Source organism: Hypanus sabinus, chromosome 12, assembly GCF_030144855.1.
Source record: "Hypanus sabinus isolate sHypSab1 chromosome 12, sHypSab1.hap1, whole genome shotgun sequence".
NCBI lineage: Eukaryota > Metazoa > Chordata > Chondrichthyes > Myliobatiformes > Dasyatidae > Hypanus > Hypanus sabinus.
This window is the reverse complement of record NC_082717.1, coordinates 96,845,149-96,871,703: the sequence shown is the minus strand read 5'-3', so window position 1 is coordinate 96,871,703 and position 26,555 is coordinate 96,845,149. Positions and strand designations below refer to the sequence as shown.

Sequence of the window (26,555 nt, the reverse complement as noted above, 5' to 3'; positions counted from 1 at the left end):
GAGAAAAAACAGGACATGGGTTAAGGGTGAAGGAGGAAAAGTTCAAAGGGAACATTGGGGGGGGGGCTTCTTCACACAGAGAGTGGTGGGAGTGTGGAATGAGCTGCCAGATGAAGTGGTAAATGCAGGCTCACATTTAACATTCAAGAAAAACTTGGACAGGTACATGGATGACAGGTGTATGGAGGGATATGGTCCAGGTGCAGGTCAGTGGGACTAGGCAGAAAAACAGTTCGGCACAGCCAAGAAGGGCCAAAAGGCCTGTTTCTGTGCTGTAATGTTCTATAGTTCTATGGTTCTATAGTTTCAATGTCCATTTAGAAATCCGATGGCTGAGGGGAAGAAGCTGTTCATGAATCACTGAATGTGTTCCTTCAGGCTTCTGTACCTCCTCCCTGATGGTAACAGTGAGTAAAGGGCATGGTCTGGACGATGAGGTTCCTTCATGATGGAATCCACAGTTTTAAGGCATTGCTCCTTGAAAATGTCCTGTATACTACAGAGGCTGGTGCCCATGATGGAGCTGACGATGTTTACAACTCTCTGCAGCTTATTTCGATCCTATGCAGTGCAAGAATTAGGATGTACATGGATCGAGAGGTTTAGACAGACAGGTACGTGGATCGGAGAGGTTTAGACGGACAGGTACGTGGATCGGAGAGGTTTAGACTGACAGGTACGTGGATCGGAGAGGTTTAGACTGACAGGTACGTGGATCGGAGAGGTTTAGACGGACAGGTACGTGGATGGAGAGGTTTAGACGGACAGGTACGTGGATCGGAGAGGTTTAGACGGACAGGTACGTGGATCGCAGAGGTTTAGATGGACAGGTACGTGGATCGTGAGGTTTAGACGGACAGGTACGTGGATCGGAGAGGTATTTGGACAGGTACATGGATCAAGAGATTTAGACAGACAGGTACATGGATCGAGAGGTTTAGACGGACAGGTACGTGGATCGGAGAGGTTTAGACGGACAGGTACGTGGATCGAGAGGTTTAGACGGACAGGTACGTGGATGGAGAGGTTTAGACTGACAGGTACGTGGATCGGAGAGGTTTAGACGGACCGGTACGTGAATCGGAGAGGTTTAGACGGACAGGTACGTGGATCGGAGGTTTAGACGGACAGGTACGTGGATCAGTGAGGTTTAGACGGACAGGTACGTGGATCAAAGAGGTATTTGGACAGGTACGTGGATCAAGAGATTTAGACGGACAAGTATGTGGATCAGAGAGGTTTAGACGGACAGGTACGTGGATCGAGAGGTTTAGACGGACAGGTACGTGCATTGGAGAGGTTTAGACGGACAGGTACGTGGATTGGAGAGGTTTAGACGGACAGGTACGTGGATCGAGAGGTTTAGATAGACAGGTACGTGCATTGGAGATGTTTAGACGGACATGTACGTGGATGGAGAGGTTTAGACGGACAGGTACGTGGATCGGAGAGGTTTAGACGGACAGGTACGTGGATCGAGAGGTTTAGACGGACAGGTACGTGGATCGGAGAGGTTTAGACGGACAGGTACGTGGATGGAGAGGTTTAGACGGACAGGTACGTGGATGGAGAGGTGAAGACGGACAGGTACGTGGATGGAGAGGTGAAGACGGACAGGTACGTGGATGGAGAGGTTTAGACGGACAGGTACATGGATCGAGAGGTTTAGACGGACAGGTACGTGGATGGAGAGGTTTAGACGGACAGGTACGTGGATCGGAGAGGTTTAGACGGACCGGTACGTGGATCGGAGAGGTTTAGACGGACAGGTACGTGGATCGGAGAGGTTTAGACGGACAGGTACGTGGATCGGAGAGGTTTAGACGGACAGGTACGTGGATCAGTGAGGTTTAGACGGACAGGTACGTGGATCAAAGAGGTATTTGGACAGGTACGTGGATCAAGAGATTTAGACGGACAGGTACGTGGATCAAGAGATTTAGACGGACAAGTACGTGGATCAGAGAGGTTTAGACGGACAGGTACGTGGATCGAGAGGTTTAGACGGACAGGTACGTAGATTGGAGAGGTTTAGACGGACAGGTACGTGGATGGAGAGGTTTAGATGGACAGGTACGTGCATTGGAGATGTTTAGACGGACATGTACGTGGATGGAGAGGTTTAGACGGACAGGTACGTGGATCAGTGAGGTTTAGACGGACAGGTACGTGGATCAAAGAGGTATTTGGACAGGTACGTGGATCAAGAGATTTAGACGGACAAGTATGTGGATCAGAGAGGTTTAGACAGACAGGTACGTGAATCGGAGAGGTTTAGACGGACAGGTACGTGGATCGGAGAGGTTTAGACGGACAGGTACGTGGATCGAGAGGTTTAGACGGACAGGTACGTGGATCGGAGAGGTTTAGACGGACAGGTACGTGGATCGGAGAGGTTTAGACGGACAGGTACGTGGATCGGAGAGGTTTAGACGGACAGGTACGTGGATCGGAGAGGTTTAGACGGACAGGTACGTGGATCAGTGAGGTTTAGACAGACAGGTACATGGATGGAGAGGTTAGACGGACAGGTACATGGATCGGAGAGGTTTAGACAGACAGGTACGTGGATCGGAGAGGTTTAGACAGACAGGTACGTGAATCGGAGAGGTTTAGACGGACAGGTACACGGATCGGAGAGGTTTAGACGGACTGGTACACGGATCGGAGAGGTTTAGACAGACTGGTACACAGATCGGAGAGGTTTAGACGGACAGGTACACGGATCGGAAAGGTTTAGACAGACTGGTACACGGATCGGAGAGATTTAGACAGACTGGTACACGGATCGGAGAGGTTTAGACGGACAGGTACACAGATCGGAGAGGTTTAGACAGACTGGTACACGGATCAGAGAGGTTTAGATGGACTGGTACATGGATTGGAGAGGTTTAGACGGACGAGTCAAATCAGCACTGCTGCAGCCATAGTCTACAAGGACAGCACTGTACAATCTTTCAAAGCTAGGGCAGTGGAGTAGGCTCAATCAGGTTTGTGGGAATGATAGTATTAAATGCTGAGCTAGAGTTGATAAATAGCATCCTGCTGTAGGTCACATGCCAGTGATAATAAACCTGATTCTGATTCTGCTATATGATTAACTCATCATTGTGCATAGACATACAGATCTGTCACAATTTTTCTCACCCACAAGGAACATCTAGTGTTCAAGTGTCCATTTTTTCTGCAGAGGGGGTTTTCCACCATCATCCAGGCAGTAGAGTACATTCCACCTCAGGCCAACGTCAGGAGCTAAGCAATGCAATAGAAATCATGAAACAGTTTTTCCAGATGTTTTCCCTATTGTTGTGGGTTATTTCAACCAGGCTATCACCTGTGGAACCAGAGCAGCGAGAAACACTTGGACACTGTTATACCACCATCAAGAATACTTACCATGTCTATACTCTGGAAAGCACTATCACCTGGCTGTATTTCTACTCCCTAAGTATAGACAGTGACTGACAGGGCACTGAAAATCTGTGCCAACCAACCAATGGTCAAAGACATCTTCAGTTTTTCACTGATGTAGTCAGAGGTTCAAAAGGGTGACAACCATACCGGCGCCCAAAAGCAGGGTGAACTTCCTCAATGACTATCACCCAGTTGCTGTCACATCTACTGTGATGGTGTTTTGAGAGGTTGGTATGGCCAGAATCAATATGTGAGAAGGCCTTGGTGAGCAGGATTAAGGAGAACCCCAGGGCATTCCATAAGTATGTGAAGAGCAAGAGGATGAGCCGTGTGAGAATAGGACCAATCACGAGTGAGAGTTGAAGCATGCAAGGAGCTGGAGGAGGTAGCAGAGGTAATTAGTGAATACTTTGCTTCAGTATTTACTACGGAAAAGGACTTTGGCAATTGTGGGGATGACCTACAGTGGACTGAAATGCTTGAGCGTATAGACATTAAGAAAAAGGATGTGTTGGAGCTGTTGAAAGTACTAAGTCAGATAAGTTGCTGGGATTAGTCAACATATATCCCAAGACACTGTGGGAAGTGAGGGACGAGATTGGTGAGTCTCTGGCGATGATCTTTGCATCATCAGCAGGGACAGGAGGAGTACCAGAGGATTGGATGTAAATGTTGCAAACGTTGTTCCCTTGTTTAAGAAAGAGAGTAGTGATAACCCAGGAAATTATAGACTAGTGAGTCTTACTTCAGTTGTGGGCAAGTTGTTGGAGAAGATCTTGAGGGGTAGGATTTATGAGCATTTGGAGAGGAATAATATGATTAGGGATAGTCAGCATGGCTTTGTCAAGGGCAGGTTGTGCCTTATGAACCTGATTGAATTCTTTGAGGATATAACAAAACACGTTGATGAAGAGAGAACAGTGTAGTAGTGTATATGGATTTCAGTAAAGCATTTGATAAGGTTTTTCGTGTGAGGCTCATTCAGAAAGTAAGGAGACATGTGTACAAGGAAACCTTGCTTTCTGGATCCAGAATTGGATTGGCCATAGAAGGCAAAGGGTGATTGTGGATGGTTCGTATTCTGCATGGAGGTTGGTGACCAGTGGTGCTCTGTGGGGATTTGTCCTGGGACCAGTCCTTTTTGTGATTTTTATAAATGACCTGGATGAGGAAGTAGAAGGGTGTAAGTTTTCTGGTGACACAAAAGTTGGGGGTGTTGTGGATAGTCTGGAAGGTTGTTAGAGGTTTCAGCGGGTCATCAATATGATGCAGAACTGGGCTGAGAAATGGCAGATGGACTTCAACCCAGATAAGTGTGATGTGGTTCATTTCAGTAGGTCAAATCTGAAGACAGAATATAATATTAATGGTAAGATTCTTAGCAGTATGGAGGATCAGCAAGATCTTGGGGTCTGTGTCCATAGGACACCCAAAGCTGCTGTGCAGGTTGACAGTGTTGCTAAAAACATAGAAAACCCTTTGGCCCACAATGCTGTGTCCAACATGTATTTACTTAGAAATTACCTCGGGTTACCCATAGCCCTCTATTTTTCTAAGCTCCCTGTACCTATCCAGGAGTCCTGAAAAGACCCTATCGTATCCTCCTCCATCACCGTTGCTGGCTCCCATTCCACACACTCACCACTCTATGCATAGAAAAACTTAGCCCTGACATCTCATCTGTACCTACTTCCAAGCACCTTAAAACTGTGTCCTGTTGCATTAGCCAATGGCCTCTGACTATCCACATGATTCCACCCCTCCCCCATTAAGGCGTTCAACCAGACTGCAAAGGACAAGAAACTGTGCAGATACAAATTTGCACTCTGGGTGTGACCACTTCAGTAAAAGTCTCAGCTATGAGGTTTGATATTTCTGAATTCATCCAATTTCCTTGGCCCGGACGGTCAGGAGCTGCAGCTGGATATATTTCTCAGACAGTCATCTGACTGCCCACATCTGCCAGGAAAAACATTACACTATCCTGACTGTCACCCTGCTGACACCAGAGTACCAAGTACTAAACCAAGTACGAAATACAGGAAATACCATTCTTACCTATGCCCCTACACTGAATCCTCTTGAGGCAGGGCCACAACACCCCAATCTTACATTTCTGCTCCAAAAGGCCACTCCACTTAACCTTACCTTCCTTTTATTGGGTCGAGTGCTCTCCAATTAGCCGATCAGTGAGACTTGCTTCTGCAGAGATCCTGCTCCTGCTTTAAGCACCCTGGGGCACTTTTCCACCCCAAAGCACTCCCAATCCTCCACCATCCTTTCCACATCTACTCTGTTTAGACCTTTCAGCATTCAAAAAGTTTCAATGAGATCCATCGCCCCCCCCCCCCGCCATCCTTCTGAATTCCAGTGAGCGCAGACACAGAGCTATCAAACGTCCCTTTCATTCCCAGAATCATTCTTGTGAACCTCCTCTGAACCCTCTTCAATGCCAGCACATCTTTTCTTAGATGAGGAGCTGTTCACAATACTCAAGATGAGGCCTCACCAGTGCTTTATAAAGCCTCAGCGTCACATCCCTGTACAATAATGCATTTTGGTAAAAGGAACAACAGTGTGACTATTATCTAAATGGGGAGAAGGTTCAAACATCAGAGGGGCAGAGGGACTTAGGAGTCCTCATGCAGGCTTCAGATAGATGGATGACCACTGGAAAAAGTAAGGTGGAGCAGGCAGTCAGTGCAGGGCTCCCCTGTGGGCTTTCCCCTCACAAACAGCTATAAGCCCTTGGATACTGTTGAGGGAGATGTTCTTTTAGCGGCTAGCTGCAGTAGAATGGTCTCTGGCTCTAAGCATCAGAGGGCATAGGATCAAACAGATAGGAGACTCAATAGTGAGAAAGACAAGTAGGAGATTCTGTGGCCGACAGAAGAGGCACCAGAATGATGCGTTGCCTCCCAGGTGCCAAGGATGTCTCTGAGAGGGTTTAGAAAATTCTCAAGGCAGAGACGAAGGTCATTGTACATGTTAGTGTAAATGAAATGGGTAGAACAAGGGGTGAGGTCCTACAAAATGGGGATGAGAAGTTAAGAATCAGGACTTTGAGGACAGCAATCTCCAGATTACTCCTCGTGCCACATGTTGGCAAGGTCAGAAATAGGATAGGGCAAATGAACATGTGGTTGAGGAGCTGGTACAGAGGGCAATTATTCAGATTCTTCAATCATTAGGATCATTTCTGGGGTTGAAGGGGCCTGTACAATAGGCAGAGATTGTACTTGAATCAGAGGAGGACCGATATCCTTGCGGGGAAATTTACCAGCACTACACATTCGGGTTTAAACTGGATTGGTAGGACAGGATCAAGTCATGGGATAACACAGCAGCCAGCAAAAGCAAGACCAGCAACTGGGAGAGTCAGGATGTAGAAATGGCAGGGAAAGGAATACTGTACTCAGTTCAAAAGCATTTATCTCAATGCTCGGGGTGGATTTTAACTTCCCCATTTTTGACTGGGTCACCTGGTCCTCATTGCTTCCCTCCCCCATCACTGGAACCTCTCCCCTCTTCCTCAACGCTAAATTCCTTATTCCCTTCCCCCACCCCCATCACTGGGACCTCCCCCTCCTCTTCGTCAATGCTAAATTCCTCATTCTCTCCCCCCCATCACTGGAACCTCCCCCCTCTTCCTCAATGCTAAATTCCTCATTCCTTCCCTCCCGTCATGGAACCTCCCCCTCTTCCTTGATGGTAAATTCCTCATTCCCTTCCCCCCCATCACTGGAATCTCCCCTTCCTCAATGCTAAATTCCTCATTCCCTCCCCCACCCCCATCACTGAAATCTTCCCCCTATTCCTCAATGCTAAATTTCTCATCGCTTCCCCTGCCCCCGATCTCTGGACCCTCCCTCCTCTTCTTCTCAGACATTCTTTAAGCCTCTTTATTGAGTGGACTTCTGACCGCAGCACCCATCAATCCCCGATTTAATCTTGCCTAATCACAGGACAGTTTACAAAGACCATTAACCTATCAACTGGTACGTCTTTGGACTGTGGGAGGAAACCAGAGCACCCAGAGGAAACCCTCACGGTCGTGGGGAGAACATACCAAACTCCTTACAGAGAGCGGTGGGAATTGAATCCCAGTTACTGGTACTGTACAGCGTTGTGCTAAACACTAGGCCATTGTGCCATCCTGATGTTATTAAAGATCTCCCGGTACCCTTTTAGAGCCATAGAGCAATATAAGAAAGAAGCAGACCCTTTGGCCCATCTTGTCCATGCTGACCAGTTTATATTGGTTTACAATCAGAGGCAAGAGATTGTGAAAAAAACATCAGGGGCAGCTTCTTCATGCATATTTGGAATAAGCTAGCAAAGATAGTGGCTGAGGCAGGCAGACACATTAGCAACGTTTAAACTTATGTGGACTGAAGACGTTTAGAGGGCTATGGGTTAAATGCAGACAAATGGGACTTGCTGACTGGGCAAGACAGTTGACACGGACATGTGGTTGAAAGGGTCTGTCTCCATGACCTCGTGACCAAGCTGGACACAGACGCATTGGTTCAAAGGGTCTGTCTCCATGACCCCATGACTAAGCTGGTCTTATCTGCCCACATTTGCTCCAGACCCTTCTAAACCCTCCCTCTCATGTAGCAGTCCAATGTTTTTACACCTGCCTCACTTTTTCCCTGGCAGCTTATTCCATTTTGTTTGGCTAAAGGATGGTAACATGAAGAAGAGTTAAAGGTACAGATCATCTACAGTCTACTTTATTAGGAAAGGAGGAGGGGTGGAATGGGCTACTGCCAGAAGAACACTGTTCTATGATGGACATCTTTCTTGTGTAGAACTGCACTGTCCTTCCTTCCTGTTCCTCCCCATCTCTATTTCAGTTTTGCCTGCTGTTCCTCCCACTCTAAACTGCTTCTCTAAAGGTCCCTTAAGGTTGACATGCTCCCACTTATGATCTCCTACCTGTGAACGGGACAGAGATCTCTCCCAGTATGTTAATGCTTCTGAAAGCATCTACGTTTCTTGACATAGTTTTGTTTTACCTATGATGTATAATTTCTTAAGTAAAATAGATATATACACCCAATGGTGGCTTCATGATGTACATCTGTACATCTGCTTGCTAATACAAATATCTAATCAGCCAATCATATGGCAGCAGCTCAGTGCATAAAAGCTTGCAGACATGGTCAAGAGGTTCAGTTGTTGTTCAGACCAAACATCAGAATGGGGAAGAAATGTGAACTAAGTGACTTTGACTGAGGAATGATTGTTGGTGTCAGACAGGGTGGTTTGAGTATCTCAGAAACTGCTGATCTCCTGGGATTTTCATGCACAACAGTCTCTAGAGTTTACAGAGAATGGTGTGACAAAATCCAGGGAGCTGCAGTTCTGTGGGTGAAAATGCATTGTTATTGAGAGAGGTCAGAGGAGATGGCCACACTGGTTCAAGCTGACAGGAAGTTGACAGTAACTCAAATAACCACGTGTTGCAACAGTGGAGTGCAGAAGAGCATCACTGAATGCACAACACATCAAACCTTGAAGTGGATGGGCTACAACAGCAGAAGACCATGAAGGTACACCCAGTAGCCACTTCATTGTACAGGAGGTGACTAATACAGTAGGCACTGAGTGTATAGATTATTCCGGCATAATTACAGTACTGGACTCGCCTGTCCATGGTAACTAAACTACTGTATTAGTTTTTACTCACAGAATAGAAAACTAAGCATCTGGAATCTTGTTTCTGCTTCACAGGACATCTGGAATGAGTGTACTTTGGTCTGAGCTTCATAAAGGGGATAGGCTCGCAGTTCAGTGCACACAAGCCTAACAAAAACCAAATGATACCATCAAATGCCTGGTCACTAAAGAATTAATTTATAACTTCATGCGATATGATCCTGCTGCTCCAGTTCTCAGACATTCTAATCAACTGGAAATTAAAGACTCAGAGCCACCTTACAAATACCCAACATTTCATGGTAGCCAAGTTATCATTAACTATTCCTTCCTTGAGTACAGCAGAGTGTAAAATTAGCTCATATCTAAACAAAACAAATGGGCATTAAATCAAATAGGGAAACTGAAGCAGTTCCAGTGACATTGTTCATTGAACAGGAACTTCAGTTCGACAGGATCTATTTTGTGTGTAAAGTACATATTTTTGTGTCATGATTAGACATGCTTTAAATTCCAAATCAGATTTACTATCACGGACAGATGATGTGAAATTTGTTTCTTTTTTTGCAGTGGTACAGTAGTGTAGATATTTTTGAAATACTATAAATCACAAAAAATAAATAAATATTGCAAAATATGGAATATGAAGTGGGTCCATGGACCACTCAGAAATCTGATAGAGGAGGTGAAGAAGTTGTTCCTAAATTGTTAATTGTGGGTCTTCAGGCTCCAGTAACTCTGCTGTGATGGTAGTAATGAGAAGAGAGCATGTCCTGGATGCTGCCCTCCTGAGGAATCACTTGTTGAAGCTGTCCACAATGATGGGATAGTTACCTCCTGACTGTGCTGGCAGAGTCTATAACCCTGTAAACCTCTTGCAATCCTGTACGTTGCAGTCTCCATACTAGGTGGTGATGTAGAAATTTCCAAGAATATTTGGTGACAGGCCAAATCTCCAGAATCTTCCAACAATGTAGAAGTGCTTTCTTCACGATTGCATTGATGCATTGTACCAAGGACAGATCCTCTGAGCAAAAACAAGGAAATCTGCAGATGCTGGAAATTCAAACAACACACACAAAATGCTGGTGGAACACAGCAGGCCAGGCAACATCTATAAGGAGAAGCACTGTCGACGTTTCGGGCCGAGACCCTTCGTCAGGGCTGACTGCGAGGAAAGACAGTAAGAGATTTGAAAGTAGTGGGTGGAGGGGGAAATGCGAAATGATAGGAAAAGACCGGAGGGGGTGGGATGAAGCCAAGAGCTGGAAAGGTGATTGGCAAAAGTGATACAGAGCTGGAGAAAGGAAAGGATCATGGGACGGGGGGCCTCGGGGAAGGTTCCCGAGCCTTCTCAAACAGCTGTTTTTTTTCTCTCTCTCTCTCTCTGCCCATCACTCTGCCTGTTCTCCATCTCCCTCTGGTGCTCCCCCCCTCCCCCTTTCTTTCTCCCGAGGCCTCCCATCCCATGATCCTTTCCCTTCTCCAGCTCTGTATCACTTTCGCCAATCACCTTTCCAGCTCTTAGCTTCATCCCACCCCCTCCGGTCTTCTCCTATCATTTTGCATTTCCCCCTCCCCCCACTACTTTCAAATCTCTTAGTATCCTCCTTTCAGTTAGTCCTGACGAAGGGTCTCGGCCCAAAACGTCGACAGTGCTTCTCCTTATAGATGCTGCCTGGCCTGCTGTGTTCCACCAGCATTTTGTGTGTATTACTGATCTTCTGAGATGTTGATGCCCAGGAACTTGAAGCTGCTCACCCTTTCCATTGCCGACGCCCTGAGTGACCACTGGTGTGTGTTCCCCTGGCTTCCCCTTTTTAATTCCACAATCAATTGGACTTAATGATTTAGCAAGGTTGTTGCAACACCACTCAACTGGCTAATCAATCTCACTCCTGTAAGCCTCCTCATCGTCATCTGAGATACTACCAACACAGTGATGTCATTGGTGAATTTATAGATGGCATGTGAGCTGTGCTGAGCCACATAGTTGTCAGCGTAGAGAGAGTAGAGCAGTGGGCTAAGCAAGTCTTCCTTGAATTGCATCCAGGTCGATAGTCCACGAAGAGATGTTATAACTGATCAGCACTGACTAGTTAAATGAATATATGGATAAAGATCCTTATTTCAGACTTAATTCCAATGGACTGTGTTCATGAATGTTTCTCATAGTGTAAAACACAGAGAAGTACCTCAATGTTCATTGTATTCAAAGACAAAGTCAAAGAAAATTTATCATCAATACATGATATATGCAACATTGAGGTTCATTTACAGGGAGATAAACAAATGCCATAGAATTGTTGTGAATTTATACATAAACACTGACAAACAGCCAATGTGCAAGCAACAAATAGTGCAAATAAAAAGAAAAAAATAATTCTGAGAATAACCTAGAACTGCCGCAAGAAAGCAACATCCTTCATCCAGACCATCTCATGGTCTCTTCTCGCTGCTGCTATCGGGCAGGAGGTACAGGAACCCTAGGTCCCACACCACCAGGTTCAGGAGCAGTTATAACCCCTCAACCATCAGGCTCCTAAACCAGTAGGGATAACTTCACTCCGAACTGATTCCATAATCTATGGACTCCTTAACAGCATGGAAAATAACATATAAAAATGGTGCACCTCACTACTTTAGATGAATAATTAAGCTCAGTGCAACATATGTGTTCAGTAGTGAGGGAGAGTACAGAGCACACTAGCATGGCAGCATGCAGGATATTCAACTGAACTTTATTGATAACCCTGCCTGTACAGTAGTGAGTGGCTAACCAAGTGGCATAGGATTAACCTATTAATTACCACTACACAAACTACCCTGATGTCAAACTCCTTACCGAGTACAGGAGTACTTGTGTGTCAGATGCTGTTGGTTTGACTGCATAATTCTTCCCTCAGAACTCAGCACGCAGAAAGGCTCACAGATTATTGTCTTGTCTCTGCAAACATATCTGCTTCCTTAAAAGAAAGACTCTACAACGGGTAGTCAAAAATTCCTAATGCATCACCAGCAACAACCTACCCCCCTACCCGTCATACAGAAAGCAGCCAGAAAAGGGCCAGTAACATCATGAAGGATCTCACCCACCCTGCTCATGGACCGTTTGTCCCATTTCCCATCAGCCACCTTCTATACAGACATTGCATCTAGCGTCACTTTATGGACATAAAATCAACCTATGTATATGTTATCAGAGAGTATGGGGTGTCCAGGAAGGGCTTGTCCTGTCCATTCTGGGGCAGATCACTCACCTTTGGTCCCCACTGGACACTTGGCTCTCACCTGTGGTTCCAAGTAGCTGATTGCATTTGACAGCGGCCACACCTCGGTACACCGCTTCGACAGATGGGCTAAACCAGGTGTCGGTAGTTGGTGACCTCATACCCCGGTGAGATGGAGACATACCTGTCCCAGCCTGCAAAGTCAGCTCTGGTGGACTGGGCAGATGAGATCTAGTGAGATCCAGTGGCCAGGAAGACAGTTCTGCAACTCTCCATGTAGAGCGAAGGGCATAACAAGACCCAGGAGACATCATGGTCATCCTCTGCAACCAAGGAAGATCCCAGTTTGTGACGCTTGTTTGAACCACTGGACCTGGACTTCAGAACTCGATGTAATGGCTTTTCCACTTTAAAAACGCTCCCGTCATTGTTGGACACAATGGACAACCACCCAGATTAGCTATCTTAAGTATTTATATTTACCTTTCCTTTCGGTTAGTCTGCAAGTCACGTTAAACAATCTTGAATCTTGGAACATTTACACAGTGAGGTGACACACTGAGAGAGTAAAGATCACAGACAGTACAACCAGAGAAAACACAAGAATGGTGGCATGAATGGAGAAAGAGGGTGACCGGGTAGACTCATTCAGGAAGTCAGGAGGCACGGGATCCAGGGAAGCTTAGCCACTGTTCTTGCATTCAGAATTGGCTTGCTACCCATAAAAGGTCGAGGGTGGATGTAGATGGAGTGAGCTCTACCTGGACCTTGGTGACGAGGGGTTCTGCAGGGATCTGTCCTGCTTTTCTTAAGAGATGACATCAGGCTTTTCCGGACCAACGAGCTCACTGCCCCAGTTATACCAATGTGACCAATTAACCTGCTAACCTGAATGCCTTTGGGACATGGGAGGAAACTAGAGCACCAAGAAGAAACCAACTGTGTCGCGGGAAGAATGTACAGACTCCGTATAGATAGCAGTGGAGCTGAACCTCTGTGACTGGTGCTGTAATAGCAGTATGCTAACTGGCTCTTTGTGATTCTCATCAATGACTTTGATGAGGAAGTGGAGGGAGGGTTCATAAGAAGACACGAAGGTTGCTGGAATTGTGGGTAATGTAGAAGGTTACAACAGGATATTGATGGGATGCAGAACTGGGCTGAGAAGTAGCCCAGAGATAGAGTTCAATCTGAAAAAGTGTGAAGTGATTCACTTTAGAAGGTGGAACATGAAGGCAGAGTGCAGGGCTAATGGCAGGACTCTTAACAGTGTGGAGGAACAGAGAGATCTTGGGGTCCATATCCACAGATCCTTCAACGTTGCCAAGTATTTTGATAGGGTTGTTAAGAAGGTGAATGCTGTGTTGGACTTCATTATTGGGGGGGTTCATTTCAAGAGCCTTGAGGTAATGTGTAGCTCAATAAAACTCTGGTTATACCACGTTTGGAGTATTGTGTTCAGTTCTGGTCACCTCATTATAGGAAGGATGTAGAAGCTTTAGAGAGGGTGCAGAGGAGATTTACCAGGATGCTGCCTGGATTAGAGAGGATAGGTTAAGTGAGCTAGAGCTTTCTCTTTGGAGAGAAGGAGGATAAGAGGTGACTTGTTGGAAGCATACAAAATGATGACAGAGTGGATAACCAGAGACTTTTTCCCAGGGTGGAAATGGTGAATACAAGGGAACATAACTTTATGGTGTTTGGAGGAAAATGTAGAGGTAGTTTTTTTATACCGAGTGGGAGGCGCTGGAAAGCACTGCCAGGGGTGGTGGTGGAGGCAGATACATTAGGGCCATTTAAGATAAGCACATGGATGATAGAAAAATTGAGGAGAACGTGCATTGGAAGCATTATATTGATCTTAGAACAGGATAAAGGATTGGCACAGCATACTGTGCTATACTGTTAATGTTAATGCAAGCAGAATCAGGGAGAATGAGGGGTGGGGCAATTCAACATTTGAAATTACATATCCATTTCATTTATTTCAATTGATATGGTGGCTTTGACATTCAAACCATTTCCAGGCATTATGTTGTATGAAGATTGAGAGTATGGACTGACGAAAAACTCCACAATTCCTCATTGTTGATTGTGTTCCATAAACCATCCAGTTGTCTCTGATTGTCTTTTGATTTTCTGCAAATTTCTTATTTTGCACAGCCTTTTTTTCCCTTCAGTGTCTGGTTTAACTTGTGTACAGCTTATGTTGTTGTCTGAGACTACACAGCTGTGACACCACTGTAAGAAAGGTTTTCACTGCACCTGTAAGCACAAGATAAAATGTCTTTTCATTCAATCATACACCTCCAAATGAAACAACTTCCTTCTGGACCAAGGTGCACAACATGGTACATATAACTCACACATAGCACTTAAAGAAAATATTACCATAAATAAATTAACAAATAATAAAACATATTCCAGGAGACTGACATTTAGCATCAGGTGCATTTACGACACAAGTTAAAAAGTAAACAGTGTAACACCAGTGGTGCTTCATACATGGTGGCAGGGAGCTTTCCCTGGGAGAAGAAACTGTATTTGTATCACATGGTACCTGCTCACATGACAACAAACCTGACTTGAGCTGACAACTGCAGTGAGAAGGCCAGAATGGGGATGATCAGACATAATGGAATAGCAGAACAGACTCAATGGGCTAAATGGCCTATTTCTGTTTCTATCTTATGGTTCCATGCAGTGGTAAGGAATGAATGGGATAACTTATTGTCATGAGTTAGATTGTACAATAGGATTAAAAACCAGAACAAGAAGGGTCTGGCCCAGAAGTTGACATCTTCAATCACTCACCACTGTTATGTTTTGTAACTCCGGAGACTAACCAGGGAGCTGGGGATATGGATCTGCTTTCAGTGAGGTGCAGACTTATGACATGATGGCATAATGACGTTTGCCATTCATGTAGTTTTACATATAACCCATCATTAAATCAGTAAACAACACAGAATGCTGAATCAAACAATATTACTCAAATATTACTGAAATATTAAGTACACAACACCATTTCCTGCTTAGATATAACCTCCAACTCAATATAGAATGCAAATTGACTCTGCTCTTTTCAACTGTTCCATTTGCCAGCTCCAGGTGACATCAGGAGAGTGGTGCAGTTCTGTCCTTAATCTTTCCAAGTGCCCACTTTTGATCCCCTCTGTAGCCCCTCTCCAGGACAGTTTGTGCAGAAGTGAAGCATCAAACCTGTTTGAGGAGCCCCAGTTTGCCTCAGCTGTTGGTACTGTATACAGTACTCCTTCTGAGACTGGGTTTACTGCCTCAGTTTGAATGTAAGGTGACTGAACCTTCTTGACCAGCGGGACCTGGTCAAATGCCTTCCTGTAAGCAATATATCCACTGCCTTGCCTTCTGCCACTTTCCTGGTAACTTCGAAAATCTCTATAAGATTGATTAGACATGCACAAAGCAGTAAAAAAATTTTTAAAAACAACATCAGAGTACACTTGCTTAAAAGGAACAGATGCTAAATGTTAAGTAGTGTTTGATGTTCTGGGCCTGTTCTTGCTGGAGTTCAGAAGGATATCATTGGAACCTACTGAACATTGAAAGGCCTGGAGAGGATGTTTCCAACAGTGGAGGATTTCAGGACTAGGAAGCACAGTCTCAGAATACAAGGGAATAACTACACTCTTTTATCATGTTAACTATTACTATTTATTTATATCTATCTTTGCACATAGAAACAGAAAAACCTACAGCACAATACAGGCCCTTCAGCCCACAAAGCTGTGTCAAACATGTTCTTACCTGAGAAATTACCTAGTGTTACCCATAGCCCTCTATTTTTCTAAGTTCCATGTACCCATCCAGGAGTGTCCCAAAAGACCCTATCGTATCAGCCTCCACCACCATCGCTGACAGCACATCCCACATACTCACCATTCTGTGCGTAAAAAACTTACCCCTGACATCTCCTCTGTACCTACTTCCCAATACCTTAAACCTGTGTCCTCTTGTGGCAACCATTTCAGCCCTAGGAAAAAGCCTCTGACTATTCACACGATCAATGCCTCTCATCATCTTAAATACTTCTATCAGGTCACCTCTCATCCTCCAGTGCTTTGTGTCATCAGCAAATTCACTATCTATCTCTCCACTTCCTCATCCAGGTCATTTATAAACAATTACGGAGAGTAGGGGTCCCAGAACAGATTCTTGACGCATACCACTGGTCACTGGCCTCCATGCAGAATATGACCCGTCTACAACCACTCTTTGTCTTCTGTAGGCAAGCCAGTTCTGGATCCACAAAGTAATGTCCTCTTGGATCCCATGCCTCCTTACTTTCTCAATAAACCTTGCATGGGGTACTGTGGTGAACTACATATACCTGTCTGGGCATGCCCCCTGCTGACTGCTCCTGTGGCTCCTCCCACAGACCCCTGTATAAAGGCGATCAAGGCCTGAGCCCGGCCTCTCAGTCTCCAGGATATAGTATGGTGGTCACTCACTGTTTGTTCCTTCTTCCAGTCAATAAAAGCAGATATCTCGCCTTACATCTCAGAATGAGTTATTGATGGTGCATCAGGTACCTTGTCAAATGTCTTGGTGAAATCCAAACACACTACATCTACTGCTTTACCTTCATCAATATGTTTAATCACATCCTCAAAAAAATTCAATCAGGCTTGTAAGGCACGACCTGCCTTTGACAAAGCCATGATGACATCCTAATTATATTCTGCCTCTCAGGATCTTCTCCATCAACTTAACAACCATTGAAGTATGACTCACTGGTCTATAATTTCCTGGGCTATCTCCACTCCCTTTCTTGAATAAGGGAACAACATCCACAACCCTCCAATCCTCCGGAACCTCTCTCATCCCCATTGATGACGTGAAAATCATCTCCAGAAGCTCAGCAATCTCCTCCCTCACTTCCCACAGTAGCCTGGGGTACATCTTATCCGTTCCCGGTGACTTATCCAACCTGATGCTTTCTAAAAGCTCCAGCACAACCTCTTTCTTAATATCTACATGCTTAAGCTTTTCAGTCCATTGTAAGTCATCCCTACGATCACCAAGATCATTTTCCATAGTGAATACTGAAGCAAAGTATTCATTAAGAACCTCAGCTATCTCCTCCAGTTCCATACACACTTTCCCACTGTCACACTTGATTGGTCCTATTCTCTTCCATCTTATCCCCTTGCTCTTCACATACTTATAGATTGCCTTGGAGTTTTCTTTAATCCTGACTGCCAAGGCCTTCTCTCCTAATTTCATTCTTAAGCTCCTTCCTGCTTGCCTTATAATCTTCTAGATCTGTTTCATTACCTAGTTTTTGGAAGCTTTCGTAAGCTTTTCTTTTCTTCTTGACCAGGCATACAACAACCTTCGTACACCATGGTTCCTGTATCCTACCATCCTTTCCCTGTCACATTGGAATATACCTATGCAGAACTCCAAGCAAATATCCCCTGAACATTTGCCACATTTCTTCCGTACATTTCCCTGAGAATATCTGTTTCCAATTTATGCTTCCAAGTTCCTGCCTGATAGCCTCATAATTCCTCTTACTCCAATTAAATGCCTAACTTGTCTGTTCCTATCTCTCTCCAATGCTATGGTAAAGGAGATAGAATTATGATTATTATCTTCAAAATGCTCTCCCACTGAGAGACCTGACACCTGATCAGATTCATTTCCCAATACCAGATCAAGTACAGCCTCTCCTCTTGTAGGCTTATCTACACATTGTGTCAAGAGACCTTCCTGAACACACCTAACAAACTCCCCCCCATCTAAACCCCTTGCTCCAGGGAGATGCCAATCAATATTTGGGAAATTAAAATCTCCCACCACGACAACCCTGTTATTATTACACCTTTCCAGTATCTGTCTCCCTATCTGCTCCTCAATGTCCCTGTTATTATTGGGTGGTCTATAAAAAACACTCAGTAGATTTATTGACTCCTTCATGTTCCTAACTTCCACCCATAGAGACTCCGTAGACAATCCCTGCATGACTTCCTCCTTTTCTGCAGCCGTGACACTGTCTCTGATCAACAGAGTCTTTTCTCTCCCTCCCTTTCCTTTCTGAAACAGCTGAAGCCTGGCACTCGAAGTAACCATTCCTGCCCCTGAGCCATCCAAGTCTCTGTAATGGCCACAACATCACAGCTCCAAGTACTGATCCACGTTCTAAGCTCATCTGCTTTGTTCATGATACTCCTCGCATTAAAATATACACATCTCAAACCATCAGCCTGAGTGTGTCCCTTTTCTATCACCTGCCTATCCTCCCTGTCGCACTGTCAACGAGCTTTCTCTATTTGTGAGCCAACTGCCTCTTCCTCTGTCTCTTTAGTTCAGTTCCCAACCCCCAGCAATTCTAGTTTAAACTCTCCCCAATAGGCTTTGCAAACCTCCCTGCCAGGATATTGGTCCCCCTGGGATTCAAATGTAACCCGTCCTTTTTGTACAGGTCACACCAAAAGATGTCCCAATGATCCAGAAATCTTAATCCCTGCCCCCTGCTCCAATCCCTCAGCCATGCATTTATCTTTCCCTTCACTATTCCTATTCTCACTCTTGCATGGCACTGGCAGTAATCCCGAGATTACTACCTTTGTGGTCCTGCTTCTCAACTTCCTTCTGAACTCCCTGTAGTCTGCTTTCAGGACCTCATCCCTTTTCCTACCTATGTCGTTGGTACCAATATGTACCACGACCTTTGGCTATTCACCTTCCTACTTCAGGATATTGTGGACGTGATCAGAAACATAGCGGACCCTGGCACCTGGGAGGCAAACTACCATCCGCGTTTCTTTCCTGTGTCCAAAGAATCGCCTGTTTGACCCCCTAACTATAGAGTCCCCTATACTGCTCCCTTCTTCATTTCCCTACCCTTCTGACCCACAGGGCCAGACTCTGTGCCAGAGGCACGGCCACTGTTGCTTCCCCCAGGTAGGCCATTTCCCCTAACAGTACTCAAAGAGGAGTACTTATTGTTAAGGTGTACAGCCACTTGGGTGCTCTCTAGCCTCTGACTCTTGGCCTTCCATCACCTGACTGTTACCTATTTATCTGTCTCACAAGGCCCTGGTGAGGTTACCTGCCTACAGCTCCTCTCTATCACCTCCTCACCCTCCCTGACCAGTTTGTTGTCCATTGATCCTGTTTACGGTTACTATGCTATAGATTTGCTAAGTATGCCCCCAGAAAAAGAATCTCAGAATTGTCTGTGGTGACATGTATGTATTCTGATAATAAATTTTACTTTGAACTTTGAGAATACAAAGACACCATTTAGAATAGAGATGAGGATGAGTTTTGTTAGCTAGAGGGTGGTGAATCATTGCCTAAGCTGGCTGTGGAGGCCAAGTCATTAATGAGAGAATGGAGAGTGACCACACTGGTTCAAACCAACAGAGAGCTCAAATAACCACAAGGTACAACAGGGGTGTTCAGATGTGGATGGGCTACAGCAGCACAAGACCACAAACATACACTCAGTGGCCACTTTGTTAGGTAAAGGAGGTACCCAATAAAGTAGAGATTGATAGGTTCTTGATTAGTAAGGGCATCATGCGTTATGGGGAGAAGGCAGGAGAAAGGAATGGGGTTCAGAGGGATAATAAATCAGCCATGATGGAACAGTGGAGCAATTTCGATGGGTCAAAAGGTCTAATTCTGTTCCTATGTGATATGGTCTTGTGGTTGAATGTATATGACATAATCCGTAATTGAAATATGCTCTTCACAGAACTGCAATGGTTTGAAGATTGACACCAAGGGCAAGTAGAGAAATTTTCGAACCACTACATTCACCCTGGGAGCTGTCAGAAGAGCTCATTCACCTGATAAATTTACCTATAAAGAACTTGTAGCATTAATGGAGGGTGATAGAGCAGAGGGAGACTTGCTTGACAATAATAAAAAGGGTGACACATTTAAAAAAAGATTAGAGGATAAAATCAACAACAATAGCAACTCACACACAATACTGAAGGAATTCAAAAAGGCAGCATCTAGGGAGGGGAATAGATAGATGATAGTTCTTTTATCGTGACTTGAAAGGAAGGGGGAAGAATCCAAAGTAAGTAAGGTGGGGGTAGAAGAGTAGTACAAGCTGGCAAGCTTAAAGCAACTTACATCTTACTGAATGGCAGGGGTTTATTCCTGCTTAAGCTCTTTGAAAGGGTGTTTAAATTCCTGAGAAATATTTCTCCTCTGAGGGCCCTCTGCCATTTGATAAGATCATGGCTGATCTGACCGTAGGCCTCAGTCCCACATTCTTTCCTGGTCTCTAACACTGCCTCTGCCTTGAAAACACCTACTGAGAGGTACAGGCCTCGTTTTGCTGTTTTTGCGTTCTGTGTTGTACTGCCGAGCATTGTGAGCCTGCTCTGTTGGTGCCAGAATGTGTGGCGATAATTGTGGACTACTCCAACACATTGTTGGGTGTCTTGGTTGCAAATGACACATTTCACCATATATTTCAATGCGTACATTTTAAATAAACTTGATTCTTAAATCTTAAGTATTAAGACACCCAAGGGTTGAGAATTTCAAAGTTTTGCAATCTTCTGAAAGAAGATTTTCTTCATCTGAGTCTTAGCTACCCAATGCTTTATACTGAGACTATGCATCTCGTTTTAGACTGCTCACTGAAGGGAACATACAGTATCTCCATTGTCAAGCCACCGCAGAATCTTCAGCGTATCAATATGATCAAGTTCATGATTATACCCATGGTATAAATATTAGAAAATTCAATTTGTAGCAGCAAGAGTACAGATTCTCATGTTACCATGGTAAAGTCAGTTCTGGTACTTCACACATCCCCAACTCCAGATCAGCAAGGAATCACGTTCTTCAGACCAAGTCTATACTGACCACCAGCTGCCAGAAAACATCAATCCCGTTTTATTCTTACCACATTCCCTTCATCTACTCCTACGGACAACTTAAAGGCCAGAAAACCGGAATACACAGAGAACATGTACAGAGTCTCAGGGGGAGATACAAACTCCACACAGACTACACCAGAAGCCACAATTACACCTGAGTCATCTGAGGCTCAAAACGTCTACAGTTTATTTCCCTTGATAGAAGCTCCTTGATTTGTGTGAGCTGCTCAAGAATTCCAGCATCTGCGGAATCCCTTGTGGCTCTTCTGAATACATCTCTGAGCCAAACAGGACGAGGAAGGAACCATTTCACCCTGGAGACAATTGCAGCATTGTGTCTGATCAGACTGATGCCTTTGCATGCTTCAGCAATGCTCCAGGTACCCAACCTCATTCACTCTGTGGGGTTGACCTGTGAATCACATGAAGCTTCCCCATATTCACTTATGAAAATGGAAGCATTGAAACTGTATGCTTCTATGTGATTTCTGTAAAAGAAGCTTATCAGTAAATAGGACGTGTCACTAATAGAAACATGTCCATCCATCATTACTGGCCCTCATCACCCAGGTCATCTCATTACTGCCAGGTAATCTCAGGGATAGCTTCATTCCCTCCACCACAGATTTCTCAACAGCCAATAAACCCTTGTGTACACAGGCAGTAAATATACTTTTTCTGTAATTTATAGATTTTTAATGTTTTATACAGTACTGCTGCTGCAAAACAACAAATTTCACACCATTTGCCAGTGATATTAAACCTGATTCTGAACTTGCGGAGACACATTACGTACAGAAGCTTAGAAAGGAGCTAGTTCCAAGTTATTAAAGTATTTCTGCACATGAAGAGAATACAGATAATTTAACAATCTCTAACCTCACAGCTACAGATCTTTGGAAAAGTTCAGAATACTGTGAGTCTTATTTAAGTGGTGAGCAAGTTGTTGGAGAAGATCCTGAGAGGCAGGATTTATGAGCATTTGGAGAGAGATAATCTGATTAGGCCTTTGTCAAGGGCAGTCTATGCCTTACAAACCTGATTGAATTCTTTGAGAATGTAACTAAACACATTGAAGGTAGAGGAGTGGATGTAGTGTATATGGATTTCAGCAAAGCATCTGATAAGGTTCTCTGTGTGAGGCTCATTCAGAAAGTAAGGAGGCATGGGATCCAAGGGGACCTTGCTTTGTGGATCCAGAATTGGCTTGCCAACTGAAGGCAAAGGGTAGTTGTAGGCAGGTCATATTCTGCATGGAGGCCGGCGACCAGTGGTGTTCTGTGGGGATCTGTTCTGGGACCTGAATAAAGAAGTAGAAGGGTGGGTTAGTAAATTTGCTGATGACACAAAGGTTGGGGGTGTTGTGGATAGTCTGAAGGTTTGTCAGTGGTTACAGTAAGACATTGTTAGGATGCAAAATTGGGCTGAGAAGTGGCAGATGGAGTTCAACCCTGAAGTGTGAAGTGGTTCATTTCAGTAGGTCAAATATTATGGCAGATATAATATTAATGATAAGACTCTTGGCAGTGTGGAGGATCAGCGAGATCTTGGGGTCCATGTCCATAAGACACTCAAAGCTGCTTGACAGGTTGACAGTGTTGTTAAGAAGGCATATGATGTGTTGGCATTTATCAAACGTGGGACTGAGTTTAAAAGCCCAGAGGCAATGTTACAGCTGTATAGGACCCTGGTCAGACCCCACTTGGAGTACTGTGCTCAGTTCTGGTCACCTCACTACAGGAAGGATGTGGAAACTATAGAAAGGGTGCAGAGGAGGTTTACAAGGATGTTGCCTGAATTGGGGAGCATGCCTTATGAGAAGAGGGTGAGTGAACTTGGCCTTTTCTCCATAGAGCGGTGGAGGATGAGAGGTATTGATCGTGTGGATAGTCAGAGGTTTTTTCCAGGGCTGAAATGGCTAACACGAGGGGGCTTAGTTTTAAAGTACTTGGAAGTAGGTACAAGGAGGATGTCAGAGGTAAGCTTTTTTACACAGCGTGGTGGGTGCGTGGAATGCACTGCAGGCGACGGTGGTGGAGGTGGATACAATAGAAAATAGACAATAGGTGCAGAAGTAGACCATTCGGCCCTTCGAGCCTGCACCGCCATTTTGAGATCATGGCTGATCATCTACTATCGATACTTGGTTCCTGCCTTGTCCCCATATCCCTTGATTCTCCTATCCATAAGATACCTATCTAGCTCCTTCTTGAAAGCATCCAGAGAATTGGCCTCCACTGTCTTCCGAGGCAGTGCATTCCAGACCCCCACAACTCTCTGGGAGAAGAGGTTTTTCCTTAACTCTGTCCTAAATGACCTACCCCTAATTCTCAAACCATGCCCTCTGGTACTGGACTCTCCCAGCATCTGGAACATATTTCCTGCATCTATCTTGTCCAATCCCTTAATAATCTTATATGTTGCAATCAGATCCCCTCTCAATCTCCTTAATTCCAGCGTGTACAAGCCCAGTCTCTCTAACCTCTCTGACAGTCTGGACATCCCAGGAATTAACCTTGTGAATCTACACTGCACTTCCTCTACAGCCAGGATGTCCTTCCTTAACCCTGGAGACCAAAACTGTACACAATAGACAATAGACAATAGGTGCAGAAGTAGACCATTCGGCCCCTCGAGTCTGCACCGCCATTCTGAGATCATGGCTGATCATTCACTATCAATACCCAGTCCCTGCCTTGTCCCCATATCCCTTGATTCCCCTATCCATCAGATATCTATCCAGCTCCTTCTTGAAAGCATCTAGAGAATTGGCCTCCACCGTCTTCTGAGGCAGTGCATTCCACACCTCCACAACTCCAGGTGTGGTCTCACCAGGGCCCTGTACAAATGCAAGAGGATTTCCTTGCTCTTGTACTCAATTCCCTTTGTAATAAAGGCCAACATTCCATTAGCCTTCTTCACTGCCTGCTGCACTTGCTCATTCACCTTCAGTGACTGATGAACAAGGACTCCTAGATCTCTTTGTATACAATAAGGTCTTTTAAGAGACTCTTAAATAGGTACATGGAGCTTAGAAAAATAGAGAGTTATGCACTAGGAAAGTTCTAAGCAGTCTCTAGAGTAGGTTACATGGTCATCATAACATTATGGGCCGAAGGGCCTGTAATGTGCTGTAGATTTCTATATTTTAGATGAAAGAAGTCAAGAGTTTCCTTCTCCTGGAATTGAGGTTCCAATGAACAACATGTTAGTCCCATGTTGAGTCAGTGTGGTAGCGGTGGGACAGGGGAATGATTTATGACAAGCACTCTATTGTGCAGTGAACAAAGCTGATCTCAGGGAAACTACCTACATAATGAAACAAGCTACAGCTACATCTCCCAATTAAAACAAGAGAATAGTTCCTGAGAGATCATGAGATGAAGATATTTACTTAAATACTTTGTCATAATATTATTACCCAATCATCATCACTTTATTTGGCCCTAACTATTTGCAACCTTGAATAAAAGATTAGATTTTAAAATATCAGTGGAAGTTGCCCTGACATTGTAAGGATAAGTATTGAAATTCAGGAGCAGACAGAACAGGGCTGGTTAGGGAAAGGTGGGTGGGAAATCTCTGTAATAACTGTGAGTGTACTGAACCATACAGAGAGCCATACTGCACACCAGCCAAGACAACTATTAATTTATTTAGTGATACAATGTGGAGTAGGTTCTACCAGTCCTTTAAGCTGTGACATCCGAGTAACCCATAACAAACAAGCCTTTGGACTGTGGGAGGAAATGGGATCACTAAGGGAAAACTAGTGCATTGCACGGGGAGAATGTACAGAGACTCCTTACAGAGGATGCAGGAATTCAACTCTGAACTCCAACACGCTGAGCTGTAATAATATGCTGCTACTTGTTTGTCTAGTGGTAATTATATAATTTGTTTGAGGATAGTATTGACCACACCACAATTGACGCGAAAGACCTTTACTGATATTCTTCAAAATGGGCATCATCTCAGAAGGACATAAAAGTGAAAAGAAATCTGGCACGATTCCATTGAGCATCACCAGTATTTAATGATGCACCGTAGAAAGCATCCTATCTGCATGCATAACAGTTTTCTCCACTCTGTTATTGGGCAAAAGATACAAAGGCTGAAAGTATCTACCACCGGTAGATCTATAGTTTTATAGCAGTAGATTCTGCTGCTATAAAAGTTCTGGACAGATGGATCCTTGACTACTCTCATTTACTTTGTTATGGACTTGCACCTTTTCCCCTAAAGCTCCTCCATGGCACTTCTCCTCTAACTGTAACACTTCATTCTGCATTTGCTTTTCCCCTCTACTACCTCAATGCACTGATGTGATGAAACGACCTGTGTGAATGGTATGCCCAACACAGTAGCACTGTGTCTCAGTACATACGTCAATAACGACCAATCTATCAACAGGGTTAGTTACAGGACTAGTATCCAGAAGACATGATCACTGATTGGGGAATATTAGGTCAAATTCAATCACAGTCACTAAGTCATTTAAATTGAATAATTTAAAGTCTTGTATTGGTAATGGCACACTAAACTGCCAAATTCTTATTAAAACCAAGCAAGTTCTCTAACGTTCTTCATGGAAAGGAAAAAAATTGTCTTTCACATGACTCCAGACCCATTCAAATGAACACTATACGACATGCTGGAGAAACTCAGCAGGCCAGGCAGCATCTGTGAAGGGAATGCTTTGGGTCAAGTCTGAGAGATAGAAGATGGAAGGGAGGGTTGGAGCTCAAGATCTTAAGTTTGGATCCTCATTCAACACCATTGGGTCAATACTGAAGATTGAAGCTCAAAAGTCAATCAGAAGTCCAGAAGCCAAGGGCCACTGGCCGAAGCCTGGATCTGTGAATCTCTGTAATTCTGCTGAGGAATTCAGAGACCCAATGTCTGTGAATCTCTGAGAAACCACTGGAGAAGTCAAAGACCCAATTTCTGTAAATCTACAAGTCCACTGGTGGGTGGAGGCTAAAGACGGTTTGTCCTGGGGTCTGTGTGTGTTTGTGGGTAGGAGGGAGAAATGGGGCTGGTTTTGTTGTTGCTTTGTTGCTTGGCATGTTCTGTTTTGTTATGTTCTGTGCTGTTCTGTCAGGTGTGGTGGGCACACTGTGCTGGCACTGGACTGCCCCCAGCATATCCTTGGGTGTGTTGGTTGTTAATATCAATGACACATTTCACTGTCTGTTTCCATGTCCATGTGATCAATAAATCTGAATAAGCTAGCAAAGCATAAGCAGATCCAGGCAAGAAGGGGTATCTGATTGGCAGATGGAGGAGGGGTATGTGATAGGCAGATGGAGGAGGGGTTTGAGATGGAGATGGAGGGGTATGTGATAGGCAG

At 44.6% G+C, this 26,555-nt stretch overlaps 2 long non-coding RNA genes across 2 annotated transcripts in view; both read right to left on the bottom strand.

Moving 5' to 3' along the window:
- LOC132403164 (uncharacterized) overlaps nt 1–9,224 on the bottom strand; it is a 41,179-nt gene extending 31,955 nt beyond the window's left edge. Inside the window, exons 1-2 of the long non-coding RNA XR_009515195.1 lie at nt 9,110–9,224; nt 3,148–3,252 (exon numbers count right to left, since the gene is read on the bottom strand). This is a non-coding gene — a long non-coding RNA (uncharacterized LOC132403164). The remainder of the gene's footprint in view (nt 1–3,147; nt 3,253–9,109) is intronic.
- Nucleotides 9,225–12,216: 2,992 nt separating this feature from the next.
- The window catches only part of LOC132403163 (uncharacterized), a 41,716-nt gene continuing 27,377 nt past the window's right edge, over nt 12,217–26,555 (bottom strand). The window contains exon 3 of the long non-coding RNA XR_009515194.1: nt 12,217–14,573. This is a non-coding gene — a long non-coding RNA (uncharacterized LOC132403163). The remainder of the gene's footprint in view (nt 14,574–26,555) is intronic.